General features: G+C 40.9%; 1 protein-coding gene across 1 annotated transcript in view; it reads right to left on the bottom strand.

Annotated features, from left to right (window-relative positions):
• The window catches only part of PVALB (parvalbumin), a gene marked incomplete in the record, with an annotated part of 44,879 nt that extends 29,843 nt beyond the window's left edge, over window positions 1-15,036 (bottom strand). Inside the window, 1 exon segment of the mRNA XM_040359442.1 lies at window positions 14,885-15,036.
• Between the last annotated feature and the right edge of the window lie 2,351 nt (window positions 15,037-17,387).

The following is a 17,387-nucleotide window of genomic DNA, read 5'->3' as shown; positions in this document are numbered from 1 at the left end:
AATACACTGCATTATATACTGTACACTGACTGCACTGTGTATTTTTGTTGCTAAAGGACCAGGCCCCTTTTTGCGATTCTGCACTGCGTCGGTTTAACAAAATTGGCGTCCTTTTGTTCCCACAAATAGAGCTTTCTTTTGGTTTTTGATCACCTCTGCGGGTTTTATTTTTTGCGTTATAAACAAAAATAAACAAAATAAACAAAAAAATCTTTTGCCTGACGAAGAGGTCCTGCGTGGCCTCGAAACGTTGCTCGTTTGGATCAATAGATATGCATTAAATCTTTGGACGTTTTTTTAAGATGATCCCTGGTGTGCTGGCGAATATATATATATATATATATAAACAAAAATAGAGCGACAATTTTGAAAAAAAAATCATATTTTTTACTTTTTGCTATAATAAATATCCCCAAAAAATACAAAAACATATTTTTCCTCAGTTTAGACCGATACATAGTCTTCTACATATTTTTGGTAAAAAAATCGCAATAAGCGTTTATTGATTGGTTTGCGCAAAAGTTATAGCGTCTACAAAATAGGGGATAGTTTTATGGCATTTTTATTAATATTTTTTTTTTTTACTGGCGCCGTTTAGCAATTTTTATCATGACTGCGACATTATGGCGGACACATCGGACACTTTTGACACCATTTTGGAACCATTGTAATTTTTACAGCGATCAGTGCTATAAGAATGCACTGATAACTGTGAAAATGACACTGGCAGTGAAGGGATTAACCTGCAGTGGGTGCTGAAGGGGTTAAGTGTGACCTAAGGGAGTGATTCTCACAGTGTGGGGGCGTGGCTTGGCGTGTGATGTCACTGATCGGCGTTCCCTATGACAGGGAACAGACGATCAGTGACACTCTCACTAGGATGAACGGAGATATGTTTGTTTACACTTACCTCTCCCCGTACTTCAAATCTGTGACCCGTTCGTGGGACACCCACGGCGATCAGGTCTGTGGGTCCTGTGAGCGTGGTCACGGAGCTCATGACCGGGTCACGAGCATGCAGGCGGCGCGCGCGAGCCACGGCGGGGATCTTAAAGGGGACGTACCTGTATGTGCTTATGCCCAGCCATGCCATTCTGCCGACGTATATCGGTGTTAGGCCGTCCTTAAGTGGTTAATGACTAGGCCATTTTTTGCAATATGCCACTGCATCGCTTTAACTGCCAATTGCGTGGTCATGTGACGCTGTACCCAAACAAAATGTACATCCTTTTCCCCCACTAATAGAGCTTTCTTTTGTGCTATAATTTTGAAGAAAAAAATAATAATATTTTTTTACTTTTGCTATAATAATTATCCTCAAAAATGTTTTTAAAAAACAAATTTATTCATCAGTTTAGGCCAATATATATTCTTCTACATATTTTTTGGGAAAAAAAATAGCATTAAGTGTATATTGATTGGTTTGCGCAAAAGTTATATCACCTACAAACTATGGGAAAGATTTATGTAATTTTTATACTAGTAATGGTGGTGATATGCGATATTTTTAGTGGTACTGTGACACTTTTGACACATTTTTGGGTCCGTTGACATTTATACAGCGATCAGTGCTAAAAACAATGCACTGATTACTGTGTAAATGTCACTGGTAGGGAGGGGGTTAACACTAGGGGCGATTAAATAAGGGATTAAATGTGTTCCCTAGTTAGTGTTTCTTACTGTGGTGGGATGAGACTGATTGGGAAAGGAGACACATCGCTGTTCCTACTTACTAGGAACAAACAAGCTGTCTCGTCTCCCCTGACAGAACAGGGATTTCTGTGTTTACACACACAAATCCCCATTCTGGCTTTCGTGCCCACCAGCCACACGCTTTGGATCCCCCGCCGTGCAGCCTCCGGCGGCTCTTAAAGGGTACTGTACCCATAAGTTTTTTGCGGGAACGTGCCACTGTGACAACGTATATTGGCGTGAGCTAGTCGGCAAGTGGTTAAGTTTGACTTTTACAGGAAGAGTCAGGATTTGCATATCATTGTGTCCCTTGTATCTCTAGATCCACTGATTAGTTCACAGAATGTAACATTTGCCTGTGTAATATGATCATATGCTCAGTTCATTGGAATTGTCCTGGTTTCCTGCAGATTTGCTTTAAGGCCTCGTACACACGGACGGACTGTCCGCTGAAAACGGTGCGCCGGACCGTTTTCAGCGGACATGTCCGCCCGGAGATTTCTGTCTGATGGTTGTACACACCATCAGACAGAAATCCGCGCGTACACGATACGCGGTGACGTGGCCGCGCTGTCGCCACGACGATGACGCGGCGACGTGCGCGGCCCTGGAAGTTCAATCCTTCCACGCATGCGTCGAATCACTTCGATGCATGCGAGGGATGGCGGCCGATCGGACATGTACGGTGAGTCTGTACAGACGACCGAACATGTTCGACGGACAGGCTTCCAGAGGACATGTTTCTTAGCATGCTAAGAAACATTTGTCCGCTGGAAAACGGTCGGCTGGACAAATGTCCGCTGGAAACCTGTCCGGTCGGCCGTACACACGTCCGAACATGTCTGCTGAAACTGGTCCGCGGACCAGTTTCAGCAGACATGTTCGGTCGTGTGTACGGGGCCTTAGAAATAAAGAAATTAGCATGATTGTGTTTTTTGGATACTATATCATCTACATGAACCAGTAAACTAATATGAACCTCACCTTGGTTATTTTTTTTTTTTTTTACCAGCTGGGTTATTTTTCTATTTTTATGTTAATGCTTTCTTTTCCAATGCTTTTTTCTTAGTCACATGTTTTACTTATTTCTCTTAGTTTGCATTTTAGCCTTATTCTTTCTTTTGCAGCTGCTTTTTAATTACATCAAATCACTCACATAGATGTATATGTCACATTATTTGTTAGCTCCAGGGTTTGTATCTGTTTAAGCATTTGGCAGGAGCGAGCACTCAAATATCATGTGCAATATGACAGTCATCAATTCTATAGATGAATAGGATTCTCTGACAGTTATGGCACTTTAGCGACTGTCTATCTTTCAATTGCAGTCCCGTTGTGGGCCAATGTTCTTCTTATCCTGTGCTTTGTTTATTGTGTTGTGTTAAGCATGCCTAAAGATATTTTGCTACAAAAGATAAAGCTCAGGGACATACAGTATAAAGATTCCAGGATATAAAGATTCCATTAAAGCGGAAGTTGCTTGTGCTCTCAACTGAAATGTCAAGCCATCAAATGGCTGGTTTCATAAGGGATCACGTGCCATCCCATGGCAACTGCAGACCAAACACAGACTGAAGCCTCGTACACACGATCAGATTATCCGATGGGAATTGTGTGATGACAGGCTGTTGTCGGATAATCCGACCGTTGGTATGCTCCAGCGGACAATTGTTGTCGGATTTTCCGCCAACAAATGTGGGATAGCATGCTTTAAAATTGTCTGCCAACAAATGTGTGTTGTCGGATTATCCGATCGTGTGCACACAAGTCCATCGGACAAGACTCCAAAGTACAAACACGCATGCTCAGAAGCAATGCTAACCATAACACAACATTAGCAGAAGTTGCCCAAAGGGTGGGGCTAAAGAGCTGAAAAAAACATGTAGTTTTGTGTTTGTTGGCTGACAATTCTTTGCGTTTGTATGCAATACAAGTTCCTGGCCAACGCCCTTGGGGCAAAAGTCCTATGCTTTGTCTGCAGAAAATCTGATCGTGTGTATGAGGCTTAAGATGTCAGCTTATTTGCTGTAAATGATAGGAGGGTTTAGTTCCAGTTTAATAATGCTGCACCCTTTCCTCAAGTTGTCCATCTACAGAATAATGTTAAAGTGCAATACTAACACCATACATTGCTGACAGCTCATGACAGCTTAAGAGGGCTACAAGATGTATGTATCAAAGAGGGTACATGCTTTATAACTATTGGTTTCCACTGCCTGGCCCATCTGTGGGCAGTGTCATGTTTACAGCTTTTGGCTCTCCGTTGGCCATCGGTTGGCGCTGACTGCATAGTGCAGAAGGGGAAATTGGGTCAGTGTCTTTACTTGTGGACTCACAGTGAATACCAGACCCCCCCTTCCCCATTCCCCTGTCTACATCCATCACTTTGCTGTCCATCCTTGTTTTCTGCATACAGAAGGGCAAAGGCTGTAAACTGTGAGCTGACCTCACACAGGCCAGTGTGCAGATTGAAAATACTACTTGATATGTGAAAGGGAGGGTGACCTAACATAAAAATACTGTTGTTTTCCTAGTTTTCTTAACATACTGAGTTTTTAAAGTAGAGGCAATGTCATGGCCTGCAATTGCTCAGTGTCACTGAATTACTTTAACCGGTTCCCGACCGGCTCCTGTAGATTTACGTCGGCAGAATGGCACGGCTGTGCAAAGTGACGTACTGTATATATACACATCACTTTGAAATTCCCGTGACCGTGCCCGCAGGACCTGCAGACTCAATGTCTGTCGGTGTCCTGCGATCGGGTCACAGAGCTGCAGAACAGGGAGAGACAAGTGTAAACATGCCTCTCCCCGTTCTGCCTAGTGACACTGTCACTGATTGTCACATGCAGCCACGCCCCCTAACAGTAAAAATAACTCCCTGGGGCACACTTAACCCCTTCAGCGCCACCTTACATACAGTTACAGTATGTCAGATGACAACAACTAAGAATGAGATACAGCATTTAAATACAGTTTAATGCAATAATAATTGAACTGTTGTAGGAGTTGTAGTATTATACAGATATAACTAAACATAAATAAAAACAATTACTAATAAATGGAAATGGGAACTAATGTAGGGAAGGGAGAGGGTAGTGGTGTTCCGAAGGTGAATTTCACTTATTTTATTTCGCTATTATCCATGAAAGGGTATCAATACCATGACATGAGAACTCTTGAGTCAAAAGTGTCTGGACTATAGTATATGGCCCAGGGCTTCCATATGCTATCACATTTTTCCAACCCATTTTTGTCTAGCGCTTCCAGTTTAGCATGTACGAATGAAAGATTCATTCTCCTTTCGGCTTCCGACAACAGTAATGCAGGTGATTTCCATGCGCTGGCTATTACCTGTTTCGCAGCTATCATAAATAAATTAAATAACTTATGTTGATTCCGAGAAAGGGTTTCTGGTTTAATGTTAAGTAAGGCCGTCATTGGATCTGGTAATATAATACAGTCAAATATTTTAGAAGCGATCCTGAAAATCCCTTTCCAGAATTTCCTTGCAAGTGGACACTGCCACCAGATGTGGATATATGTTCCTTTGTCTGGGCAACCGCGGAAACAGAGATCTGAGCAGTTGAAAATTTGGCTAATCTATTGGGAACCAGGTACCAACGGGAAAGCACTTTATATGATGGTTCCATTGCCGATACATTTATAGATGCAGAGCTAGTATTAGACCAAATGCTTGCCCAGGTTTCGTTATTAATTTTACATTCTAAGTCTAATTCACATTTAGCAATATAAGAAGGTAATATAATATTTGATTTAGTGATCAGTTGGGAATAAATTATTGAAATACGACCTTTGGCATGTGGATCTTTGAGACATATCCTTTCAAATTGGGTGATATTATTTAGATTATCACTAAGGTTAAGGGAATGTTCATAGAAGTTCTTGATTTGAAGGTATTTGAAAATGTCTGTAGTGGGGAGGCCGGATATCTCACATAGGTCTGGGAAAGGTCGAATTGTAGTTGTTGATGCTATGTGATATAGACACGTAATTCCAGCCCTGATCCAAGCCTTAAAAGTTCTTGGAAATACCCATGCTGGATAAAAGGTCGGATTTTTATAAAAGGAAAGAAGCGGAATGTGTGGCGATTGCAATCCATGAGAGGTTTTGTACCTATCCCATAATGACAATTTGTGTTTAGAGATTGGATTTTTCAACTTTCTACGGTCTTGAGGGCTCAGCCAAAGGATATTGTTAGTGGGGAGAGGGTCAAAGTCTATTGCCTCAATAAGTACCCACAATGGGATTTCTGTGGTTGAGTGATACTTTGATAGTTGCGCCAAATGTGCTGCTCTGTAGTATGTTGCAAAATCTGGAAATCCCAGCCCACCCATTAATTTGGGTAGAATTAATGTTTTTTTAGGCAATCTGGGTTGTTTTTCTTCCCCCATGTGAACTGTGTTACTCTATGCTGAATCAATCTAAGAAAATAAGCAGGAATGTGAATTGGAAGGGTTCGAAATAGATATAAAAACTTGGGGAGTATAGCCATTTTTATTATGTTGATTTTCCCAAACCAGGAAATCGGTAAAGAAGACCAGTCGGATAACAATCTAGTGACACTTTTCAGTAAGGGAGGGTAGTTGGCAGCAAATAATTCGGAGGTATTAGGCGTAAGGTGTATACCCAGATATGGTATACTACGGTCTGCCCATTTAAAGGGTAGTGAGGACTGTAAATTAGTGAAATATTCAGTGCCAAGGATTTTTGGCTATTAACCGTGAGGCCGGAATCCAGAAATCTTATGCCCTGTACACACGATCGGTTCGTCTGATGAAAACGGACCGATGGATTTTCTCATCAGATATCCGATGAAGCTGACTTTCATCAGTCTTGCCTACACACCATCGGTTAAAAATCCGATCGTGTTCAACGCGGTGGCATAAAACACAACGACATGCTGAGAAAAATGAAGTTCAATGCTTCCGAGCATGCGTCGACTTGATTCTGAGCATGCGTGGATTTTTGACCGATGGATTTACCCACAGACGATCGTTTTTTTCTATCGTTTTTTTTAACCATAAGAAAAATTTAAAACAGGTTCTATTTTTTTCACCGATGGGAAAAAAACGATGAGTCCCAGACACAATCGGTTCGTCCAATGAAAACGGTCCATCGGTCCGTTTTCATCAGACGAACCGATCATGTGTACAGGGCATAAGTGTACTGGATTTTTTTTAAGATTACTAAAACAGCACCCGTCAAAGGGGATCTTTGTAGCGGATAACAGGAATTATTGTGCATTGCATTATGTATCCCCAGACTGGCTTTATTGCAGAGATGGCAGCTTTTCACTATGGTGTATTCTCATGACTGATTCTTGACTATATATCAAGAATAGCAGCAGAAGGACAAACATTATCTGGTAATTGAATGAAATAGAATCACTATGTTTATAGCAGACAATTACTTATTAACCCCTTTATTTTTAGTATCAACTATAATTGTATGCTTGTTACGTAAGTACTCATTACAAGGCATCCTATTTGAGTTTTAACCTTTATGTTCTTTTGCTTTGGGTAATTGAGGGCACAGTGTGATTAAATCCTCATGCTGACGAGGCAGACATTGCTGTTCATGCACATCAGAGGTCTCTGCAAAGCTTTATGAGCATTGGAGGACTTTCTGTGACAACTTATCAGGCGGAAAGATGTGTTTGTCTGGGGTGGAGGTATGCATCAGGGATCCCTGAAAAAGAGCAACAATCTTCTCTGCCGCTCCCATGCTGGAAGCCATCTATATGAGATAACAGTAATGATGGGAATACATGTATAGTTTATTTCTGTTCAACCTGTGGGTTGAACAAAAAAAAAAAAATTAACAGATTCTAGCAGCGAAATAAGCAATGATGAAGCAGGGATCCCTTCCACTGAGCTATTGTATCCCCCCCACCAGAATACACAGATTAGAGTGTGTTCAGAATCACATATCGAATGCTAGTTTTCCAGCATGAACATTTGACAGAAGCCGGCTGATAGAATGGCTTCTATTGAACAGACAGCGCTACACACAGACTGAAAGCCTTGCGGTTCCTGCTGACTTTCAGTACATGTGCAGCGAGCTTTATATTTTCATCTGGGTTGGGCAACCATTTCATGTTTATAGTAGGCACCCAATCTTGCTCACCATCTGCTTATGGAGAGACCAATCAACCAAGTAGTTTGGAAAGCTAAAATATTGCCATTGTTTAATGTGATGGCATTGCTGTCATTATCTTTTATCTTCTCCTCTTGCTCTCTTTTGATGGAGAGACGTTTTTAAGCTGCAAAAAAACACTCGTAAAAGTGGCTGTAAAAACATCCGTGGGCATGAGGCCTAACGTGTATGTAAAGTCACATACTTGGATAGAGGTGCGAAGATTTAAAATTAGGCATGAGGTTTGTGGAAAACCTCTGGGATTTGTGAGATTAACAAACATTTGACTGAAAACTTTGCAAGTTCACCACCAAAAATAAGAACAACCTATAATGCAATGCATAGCTTTTGCCACTGGCCAGCTGAGCTACTAAAGCCAATAATTTTAAGGAATAAATAACCCAACACTTTTCTATAAAAACTCGGAGTGATTAAATATGGTGGAATCTTAGGGTAAGGAGAACTTACATGTTTCAATTTGATTTGATTGTGTCTGTACTGGTGATGAGTCACCTGGGCAACCAAGTGGTATGTGGAATGCTTCCATACACTAAGGACCTTATACAGAAACCTCAGGTAAATGCAATGTTTAAAGTGGTTGTAAAGGCTCAAGTTTTTTTTACCTTCATGCATGAAGGTAAAAAACCTTCTGTTTGCAGCAGTACCCTCAGCTCCCCCCCCCCATACTTACCTGAGCTCCATCTGAATCCAGCAATGTGCACAAGAGCCTCGACTCTCCTTCATCTCACTGGCTGAGAAGGATTCATTTTCCCTTGGATCTAAAATGACTAGGTTTTATTTTGTAGACAAATTGTGAAAACACCTTCTTTATATTTGTGACATGTTTCTGTTTACATAGAATAAAAACTATTTTAAAATGGCAACTTACCTTGTTTAGATGGAAACAAAAAACTGCGCTAAACAAAAATACAAAGGCTGCAGACAGACGTGTGATGCACAAAACAACCAGAAAAACAAATAAAGCTGCACCAAAAAATACCAATTATAAAGAATAACCCTTATAATGCAATAGTGTAATCAGTTCATATATGATAGATTCAACAGTCCATAGTGAATATTTGAAACAGCATGGAAATGGTGAAACGAATCCTCCAACAAGCACACTCATGCAGATACTCCTTAAAAGACCACCGCTAAGTGAGAAAAGACTTGACTGTAGTGATCCCTTCACCAGTAAAAAGTGGCTGCTTACCAGAGGGTAAACCAAATGGGCATTTGGCTATAACCCAGCCTCGGCCTTTAATCCACCAGATCTCAATGGGGAAGCAGCACTCGGGGACCCACTAGATGGCACTCTCTCGTATGTAGTTTTTAGGAAACAAAAGAAGGATGTCCCATAGCGTAATACAGTAGGTACATTTTTTTTAATGAAGTACGGTTAAAAGGTACTCACAAACATCGCGGTAAAAACAGCATAAATTTTAAATCGATACAAGCCGGCCGGCAAGATAAACGGAGCCCTTCCTCCTCAACGTGGTGACGATACTGCCTGTCCTTCCCAGACGCGTTTCGTCATCATCTGACGTTTTCAATGGGGGATCTATTGAATCTATCATATATGAACTGATTACACTATTGCATTATAAGGGTTATTCTTTATAATTGGTATTTTTTGGCGCAGCTTTATTTGTTTTTCTACCTTGTTTAGATGCCCTACCTTGCCATCTTCGGGATCAACTGTGGGTATAGAGCTCTATATATGGAGGTTTTTAATCTCTACTTTTTTTATTCAGTTGAATTATTGCACTTTGTTTTTTTTACCCTAATTAGCTGTGTGACTAAAAAATAAATAAAACATGAAATAAAAAATTGGGTAGTCAGCCAGTATAATTACTGCATAAAGCATTCTAATTCTGTCAGTGCATAGAAATCAAGTTAAATAAGCATAAGGTATAAGTGATTCACTGTCATACAAACTACCAGTGCAGCTATAAAATATCTCATATTTGATCCACCGGATAAGACAGTATTTTCATACCCCCTTTCAAGTTGAATGGTCTTAATCCTTATAAGCTAAAATAAATTGTGTGTAAAGCTAACCTATCATCAAAGCTGGCTGGCTGCATTTTAAGAACTAGGGGAGAGGCAGAAGGAGGGCTGATGCCTATAGTAATCAATCAGGTGTTAGTTTTAAAATCCTTACCCTAAGTACGTGGCCTGATTGGCTGCTATGGATAACACTTCTATTTGTCTAATCTTCAGTTTGTATAAAGCAGTCCCAGTAGTGGGTTGATTAAGCCTGCCTCTTGTAAAATGTCTCATTTTCGCCTCCTGATCTAATTCGGTGCGTTTGCGTTAAAAGCCTGCTACTCTTCAAATCTTTCACAGAGTGCCAGCTGACTATGTTAAAAGGAAATCCAATCTAGCTGCCATCCACTTTTTACAGCTGAGTTGTCCTCAGCTGTACCTCTGTAGACGGTCCCAAAACTTCTTGAATTTCAAAAACTTCTAAACTGCCAGCTGTGAGATTCACTTTATTTTTGCCCATACTTAGGCCATGCTTTTGGATCAAATCTTTTTTCGGTCTTTGTTGACACCAAGCCTTCACTCATCCATCTGCAATTGTCTTAGCTTCATAAACCCCTTGTCATCACATCTTGTTTCAGGCTGCCCTTGTTATCATTTTGACTCAAGTAAAACGGTTGGAGGCATAATCTTATTATGAACGATTTGTGGAAGCTAGTTAGAGCTTGCAGTCAGTAATTATAACATAATTGCTGATTGTCTATATTTGTGCCCCATAGAGAACTAATAAACTGCCCATTGCAAACTGGAATAAAATGTTGACATTTATTAAAGTGAACACGAATGCTCTAATGCGCTCTCTCTCCCTCCATACATACATACATTATATATATATATATATATATATATATATATATATATATATATATATATATATATATATATATATATATATATATAATGTGTGTGTTTTTTCATTTTGCATGTGTAAGTATACATATTATTATTATATTATCTTATGTAATGTACAGAGGACCTTGTTACTATGAGTTCATGAAAGTGATATTTCAGTTGATGAGCTGACTCACTAACCACCTACTTGCATATCTTGAGGACACTAATGGCAAGTTCACATGCCATAAGGAGTAACTCTTCTACCACTGCTAGAGGGTTAGTTTTCACTCCTCTTGCTGCATTCTCAATTCTATTAAGTAACTCAAACACTCAAAGAGAAAAGTAAAATTCTGCTAAAGACTTGGGAACAGAAAACCCATCTCCAGTGGGCCATGCTACTAACCAACATTCAATAATAACTTAAATACCAATTTTCAGTGGATCAACTATAAAAACAACACAAGTTTAAAACTGATTGCAACATAATATCGGAGGGTTGTGCTTAAAAAAAAAAAAAAAAAAAAAGGTCCGAAAGCTGTTAAACGGTTACTTCTGCTAGAGTTTGAATGACTGCTATGTCTAGATGTGTGAAATACAAAATACACCATATTTTCAACTCATGCATGCACTCATCCTATATAAACTCTCTCTCTCTATATATATAAAAATATAAAACTCATTATTGATCAGAAGTATTCACATATTCCTTACATGCACATGCATCAGGTTTGCTATTGTGTAGCACCCTGGGGTTTAGTCAGGGAGCTCCTCACAAATTTACTTGCCAAGAGTAGTCATTTTGGTTGATTGATAGAGATCTATTGATTTCTTCCTAAGTTTGGCCTTGTTGCACTTTCCTCTTCTAACACTAGCTGACAGGGAACTTGTTGGTACTAGATATGAGAAGGGCAACCCAAGGTCAGGTTATGGGTACATGGGTTATCTCAGCCAATGGGCAGGGGTTTTCTTGAATCCCTTGGCCTGCTGGGAGAGCCTATTAATTTGGGTGAGGTCAGGTGATCAGTGTTCTGTGCCACCTGGATGGCTGCCCGGGCAACGTGTTTCGTATGCCCCGGACTGCTAGGCCAGAGATTGGGCCTATCCAGGGGGCATCTGGCTGCCAGGTTGTGTGAGGGCCTATCCAGAAGTAAGAGGGAAGCACAGGGTTGGGACTGCGGCTTGCAGTCCAACTGAAAGTGACGGTACTGTCGTGGGAGGACCTGTCAGTGGTCAGAGGTAGAAGGGAAGCTGTCGCCACAAAGGGACCCACCACCTTTACTAGGGACCACAGTGAGTAACTGAAGAAAGTACTGGAACCATATTCTCACCAAAGGGCTTGGTAGAGAATATGGAAACTTCAGGCGGTGATCAAGTCAGCGACTCAACCCGTGGAGGAGACGCATGCAGGGCAGCCTTGTGAGTCAAGCCAGGGACCTCGTCGGTTAGCAGGGATAAAGCTTGAGAAGTATCTGGAGTGCCAAGCTAGGGACCCAGCAGGGAAGCCTGTGTAACGCTTGAGGGAGATACCACCGCCAACCTTGGAGGAGCTTAAGGGTTTTCAGAGTTAGTGAACCAGTGGGTCTAGTGAGAGACCGGGAGCTTAGTGTTGAAGAACTACAAGAGGCAGTTGTAGTGGAGCTGAAAGAACTGTTACGTTTCAGTTGGGAACTGTTAAAGGACTGTTACCACAAGAGACAGCATTCCTGCATGTGCAAAAGTGGCGCCTTGCTGGAGCCTTTCCCTGCATGAATGTCCTCCTATTGAAGTCTTGGAGTCTGCCAATTGAGTCTATAACTACTTAAGGGTGTCCTGGCCCTAACCTTCTTTCCACCAAAAATACAAAAAGGACTGTCAAAAGAAATAAAACCTCTTTTACATCCAAGAAGTGTCTGGCGCCCAATGACTTTGACCATCTTTGCACCCACTATGCATCACAGCCCACTACATATTAAAGGATGTCAGCTATCTTTCAACTTGGAGGTCCTCATTAGACTGGACAAGGCCAGAGACCTTGCTACAATTGCATGGAAGGCTGGTAAATATGTATTGTGAAGGTCCTCTGCAGATCAGGAACATTAAACAACAAGCATACAGACCCTTTTGCTGACTATTTAGATATATCCTTTATTGGCCAACTTAAACCAATTGTAATGGGATTTTATTTTTAATACCAAACATGGTATACTTACCTGCTCTGTGCAATAGTTTTGCATAGAGCAGCCCCTACCTTCCTCTTCCCAGGTCCCCCGCTAGTGCTTCTGGCTGTCCCCCCGCTGAGTGCCCCCCTAGCAAGCCACTCCATTGACACACAAAGTGCATCTCGGCCCACCCCTGCTCCCTTCTCACTGGCTGTGATTGACAGTAGCAGGGACAAATAGCTCCTGCTGCTGCTTCTGAGCCAGTGAGGAGACAGAGAAAGAGACAGCATTTAATGCTGTTCTCATGCACAGCACTGAATTGACATGGGGCTTGGGTAAGTATAAGAGGGGGCTGCTTGGAGCTGCACATAGAAAGTTTTTTTTAACTCAAAGTGGTTGTAAAGGCTCAAGGTTTTTCACCTTAATACAACCTTCTGTGCTGCAGCTGCCCCCCAGACCCCACCCCCTTTTTCTTACCTGAGCCCGATCCGATCCAGTGATGTTCTCCAGCCTCATTGGATAGATGGATAGCAGCAGGAGCCATTGGCTCCCGCTGCTGTCAATCAAAAGCTGTGACACTGGATAGTGGGGGCGGGGCTAGGTCTCGCTGTTTGTGTCAATAAATGCAGCAGCGGGACTCGGGCGCATGGGTGCCACCATTGAAAGTGGCTTTCCGTGGGGGCACCCCATAAAGAGAAGGGGCCAGGAGCACTGGCAGGGCACCTCAAAACGATTGCACAGAGCAGGTAAGTATAGGCATATTTGTTATTTTTTATAAAAAATCAAAGCCACATAAAATGCACTAAGGTAAAAACAAAACAAAAAAAAAAAACCTTCTGCCTATAAAACTACTTTACATAGTTACATAGTTAGTCAGGTTGAAAAAAGACACAACCAATAAAAAAATATATATATTAAAAATGCAAGATTTCAAATGTGGTATCATTTCTGGAAAAAAAATCCTTATGCATTGAAAATTAGCATCTTTAATAACGAAATGTGACCAATAAAGCATATCCTATAATCTCCAAATTTTCAACCTTGATTAGTTGCATGGTAGGGCAATCTACTGGAAACAAATGTTTCTAAAGTACCAACATCCTAAAGCACTGAAGATCACCAAAACTGTAGGCATTTAGCTGAATTGCAAAAATGTTGTAATTGTTGAGATGTTTGGCAGTAACAAAAGATTGCATTCTCTTGAATGTTAATGTTATGCAACAAACTATCCACAAAATATTAGGAACGCTTTTAAATCTATGCGTTTGGAAAAGCTTGAGTTGATCGGAATGCTTTACTTTTTACCTTTTGCAAGGAAATAAAGAGAGTAAGAGCATATACCAGATGTATTCTTTTATCAGGTGGCAAATTTTCAGTGTATTTGTGCCATTACTTACAACCTGCATAAAGATGACAATCCTAACCCTATTATCATATGTAAAACCTCTTAAAATCTCAAGCAAGCAATGGTTATGTAAGGTATATTCTTGGTGTAAAAATCTCTTATAGGATTTCTCATGTGATATTTTTACATGTACATTGATATAAAAAGGAACCGCTAATCAATAAAAGAGTCACGTACCATGTTTTCTACTTGCATAACTCGGTGTCTGTTTTTGTAGTTTGCCAGTGCTAGAGTTATTGTGACAAAATAACGCTTGCTTCAATTTGCCATACAACAGCCTGATCTTTCCTGACATAAGACAGATTCATTTATAACAAAGCATCTCCTGAATACGTAAACTTAAAATATTATATAATGTTACATTTCCAACTACTTTTAGAACACTGTAGCATGCTCAGTGTGTGCTATAAGTATAAAATCCCAGAAACCATCCCTCTGTTCAGCTCCCTTGTTTCTACATTTTAGTTACTTCCCTTAATGTTTTCTCTATGATTGTCTTCTTTGTACTACCCAACTTGCACCCAACAGCATCTTTTCACTTGTTCAAAAGTTTATGCATATTGTCTTCCTCTGTACAGGCAGAATAATACCCTCCTCCCCTTGTACTCACTTGGGGAAGGATCAGGATCCGTGGGAAGGGCTGAGACAAGGCAACGGTGAGGTGGCCCCAAGAAGGGATTCCTTCTTAAATACTTTCTCCATCTGTTCTATTTTAAGAAGGTTCATCCCATCCTCCTCAGCATCCAGGTCCCTTGGTGTCAGATACCCTGAGACAGCAGGAAAGGGATCAGGTTTATTGACAAGTAACTCATCAAGAAACTCTATTAATACGCCTGGCAGGAGCTCAGGTCCTAGACTTGGGCTCGGAGGCCAAAGGAGGAAGGAGAACTGGTAAAGAGACAATCTACCTGAAATGTGAAGGGTGGGGGTGGGGAGACCCAAGTAGCTGCTTTTGTGCACCCCAAGATTGAACACATAAGCTGGCTTCCTCCGACTGCGACTTCATCTACATTTACACGTCTGATCTTCTAGCCTTTTTAAAAGTCAGAGGACTGTGGGCTCCTATCCAAGTAAAATCTAGATGAGTGGTAAGCGTGCCAGAGAATAGGTCACAAGTCAACAGCATCCAATACAAGTGGAGAAAAAGAACTGGGCCTGAAAAAATGGGTTGTGGAATATATAAGCTTAAAAATTGGATTTTTTTTTTTTTTTAGGATTGTTTTGGATGATTATTTTCTGAATTTACAATATCAATGGGCTCTGGAAAGAGGAATGAACAAACAAGCACACCATGGATTGATTGATCATTTTCTACCTTGACACACAGAAGATGATGGATTTATGTGCTCTGATATCTGTCATTACCCGTCAGCAGGGAATCAAGAAATCAGAGATCAGAATGAAGAGGCCAATTTTGGGGCTGGAGGTTTGTGCAGACTGCATCTATGGAACGTTCTTGTCTCAGCCTGTGTTATCGGTGGGTTATGTTCCAAGAATTTGTCTGCCTGTACTGCAGTTTGGAGCAAGCCTGTGGCTGCACAGGATAAAGAACTCTTGGAATGGAAATGCCATGGATTAGCCACAAGTCATTCCATCCCCCTTCTGGTATTTTCAGTGTGCCAGGACTACTGAATGAATAAACTTGGACACAGGCACATAACTTGTTGTAGCTGCAGGTATGAAATATACAGCCAAGAGTCTATGGAATCCTGTATATGTCTTTTGTACACATGAACTCAGTTAGAGGTTACTAAACACTAAGATACAAATAGGAACCTGCCATTCATAATAGCTACAAAAAGGCAGCAAGATCTACAACAGAGGTTCTCAAATCTGCCCTTGGGCACGTCTATTAGTGTGTGACAATCATCGGTTAATAATTTAATTAGGATTGAAGAATCTTGTAGAATGATTCAGTAAGTGATTAATGTACTTGTGCTGGGTAAAGGTGAGAAAATAACTGTGCTAAAGAATAGATTTACATAAAGTTGGGTTAATGGAATATCTCTCTCGGGTTCTTAGGTATGTTAATGTGATTTGGACAAGGTAATTTATACCAGATGGGTGTTTATATTTGTACCTTATCTGTTGCTGCGGGAAAAAAGAAACATTCATTATATTTTTGACAAGTTCTGTACTGTGTTTTAAGGTAAAGTAGGGTGTGTTTATTATTTTTTTTCACACAAGATTCACCTAACTTTCACATGGAATTCACACATTTTTCCAGTTGAATCCAATTCTACAAATGGAGACTCATGGGTGAAAGTTGTGTGAATCATGTGGGGAAATATTTATAAATATGATGACTTATCTTATGCTAATTCTAAGTTTTTAATTTAGCAATTAAAAATTATTCTGAAGGTAGGATTGGGCTTCAGTTGGGAGTATGTGGCAATTGGCAAAACGTGTCCTAGATAAATAGGAATACTGATGTAAGCTCCTGTAGGTTTGCTCACCATCAGTCAGATCTGTTTTAATGGGAATGTAAGGCCCCGTACACACGGTCGGACAAAACCGATGAGAATGGTCCGACGGACCGTTTTCATCGGTTCACCTCTGAACTGGCAGTACGGCCTGATGTGTGTACACACCATCAGTTCAAAATCCGATCGGGTCAGAACGCGGTGACGTAAAACACACGACGTGCTGAATAAAACAAAGTTCAATGCTTCCAAGCATGCGTCGACTTGATTCTGAGCATGCGCGGGTTTTAAACTGATGCTTTTCTGTACTAACCATCGGTTTGGTCCGATGGGGCAGCGGTCCATCGGTTCGGTTTTGAAGCATGTTTTAAAATTTTGGACTGAAGGAAAACAGACCGATAGCCTATACACACGGTCGGTTTGGTCCGATGAAAATGAACTTCGGTTCATTCTCATCGGACCAAACCGACCGTGTGTACGGGGCCTTAGAATCACTGCAGTTCACTGACACTTGGCTTCCAATACTGTACCTTGTCTATGGAGTGTTGTAATGTAGCAGTATTGGTGCTTTGAACCTAGCAAACTGCACATACACCCCTCCTTCCCCACCTCCAAACGTATTTAAGCATTGCAGGCTTTACCAGGGCATGTGCTCATTGGAAATCAGGATAGATTTCTTGATGCTTTAGT

The sequence above is a fragment of the Rana temporaria genome, chromosome 7 (genome assembly GCF_905171775.1).
Source record: "Rana temporaria chromosome 7, aRanTem1.1, whole genome shotgun sequence".
NCBI lineage: Eukaryota > Metazoa > Chordata > Amphibia > Anura > Ranidae > Rana > Rana temporaria.
This window is presented reverse-complemented; position numbering and strand designations above follow the sequence as displayed.